Below are 1,800 nucleotides of genomic sequence, written 5' to 3'. Positions count from 1 at the left end.
CCACACACACACACACACACACACACACACACACACACACACTCACAAAAGCGTGGGAGCTGCAGGAAAGTGAAACTAGACTAATAGGAGGAGAGGGAGGGTTTGGAAAGGAGGACCAGGACAAAAAATGATGATCATCATCATCAATGCCTTTCACCCCTGGCAGGGTATAGGCCACATACAAGCTCCTTCCATTTATCTCTGTCCTGAGCCATCCTTCCAAGCTCGTTCCAAGTGAGCTTCATTTCTCTCATGTCCCTTTCCACGCATCTCCTCCATGTTTGCCGTGGCCTACCCCTGCCTCGTGCTCCCTGGGGGTTCCACTGCAGTGACTGTCTTGTGATGTTTCCGCTGGGCTTTCTTAAGGTGTGCCCCATCCATCGCCACTTTCTTAGTCCTATTTCTACTTCTATATCGATCCGAAGAGATTTGGACTTGGATGATGGTGGAGGCTTCTGCCGAGCAGCTTCCTTTCGGCTTTCACTGCCTTGCATCATAAACTCTCCAATTGGAGAAGATCCACGATCAGCCAAGCAGAGATAATGGTTTTTGCTTGTATGTGTTTCTGTAACAGGTTCTTTTTACGAGAGAGGTTGTTAGCCTCGTGACTCAACCCCCGACCTGGAGGCAGGATGACTCTGTTTCAGGAGTCACTACCTGGTTCGCCATTTAGTCGCCTCGTACGACACGCTAGCACCACGTCAGTCCTATTCTTCTCGATGCCGAGACTGCACGGCCGAAAAAAAAATGATAAGGCAACGAAAAAACAACAACCCAGAAAAAGGACACGGAAAATGATGTGGAGAAGGAGGAGGAAGTGAATGAGGAGGGGGGGGGAAGGAGGAAGTGGAGGAGGGATAGCGGAAAAGTAGGAGGAGGAGAAGGACGAGGATGGCGAGAAGGAGGAAGAGCATTGGGATCATGGGGAGTGAGAGATGAAAGAGAAGGACAAATTAAAGACGAGTAGGAAGAAAATGTAAACAAGGATGAATAGCCATAGCATTAACCAGAGAGAAAAGTTCATTCAGATATGGAAAAAGAAGGGAGGAAAAGAAGGGAAAAAGGGAGTGGGGGGTGGAAAGAAAGGCAGCGAAAATGATAGCAGAACGAAATTGATGTTAGAGACAGTAAAGTGTTGGGATGAGAGACCAAAAAAAAAGCGGGGGTGGGGGGTGGGGGGTTAGGGCGGGTAGGGTAGGGGGAGTGGCTTGAAGCTATTTCATAAGAAAATAAATGCTGGGCAAAATAATGGTTTCTTATTATAAAGCGCCTTGGGGAGATGACTCTCAAAATGTTTTTGAAGATAATATCCATTGATCTGGGACAAGACAATCTGATGATATCACGTATTTGCACTTCCAGAGACATGGCGGTGCGTATTTCATCCCGTAAGACAACATCCAAGAATATTTCCAGGGGAGGAATGTCTTTTTACATACGAGGTTGAGCATGGCTTGCATCATCTCGATATAACAAGGAAATAAAAGAAAAGCAGTAGCTCTCTTTTTTCTGTTTAGATGAGGATGCCAGAAGAAACGAAACAAAGATCAACACTAAAGTGTTTAAAAAAAGTGGTAGAACATCTACTACTACTACTACTACTACTACTACTACTACTACTACTACTACTACTACTACTACTACTACTACTACTACTACTACTACTACTACTACTACTACTACTACTACTACTACTACTACTACTATTATTATTAGAAGCAACAGCAGCAGCAAAGCAGCACTAGTAGTGGTATTATTATTATTATTATTATTAGTAGTAGTAGTAGTAGTAGTAGCAGC

General features: G+C 44.5%; 1 protein-coding gene across 1 annotated transcript in view; it reads right to left on the bottom strand.

Moving 5' to 3' along the window:
- Positions 1-1,800, bottom strand: part of LOC101864696 — a gene marked incomplete at its 5' end in the record, with an annotated part of 9,717 nt that overhangs the window by 2,589 nt on the left and 5,328 nt on the right.

The sequence above is a fragment of the Aplysia californica genome, unplaced genomic scaffold (genome assembly GCF_000002075.1).
Source record: "Aplysia californica isolate F4 #8 unplaced genomic scaffold, AplCal3.0 scaffold00309, whole genome shotgun sequence".
Taxonomy (NCBI): domain Eukaryota; kingdom Metazoa; phylum Mollusca; class Gastropoda; order Aplysiida; family Aplysiidae; genus Aplysia; species Aplysia californica.
The sequence above is the reverse complement of the archived record's forward strand: the minus strand, read 5'-3'. Positions and strand labels throughout refer to the sequence as shown.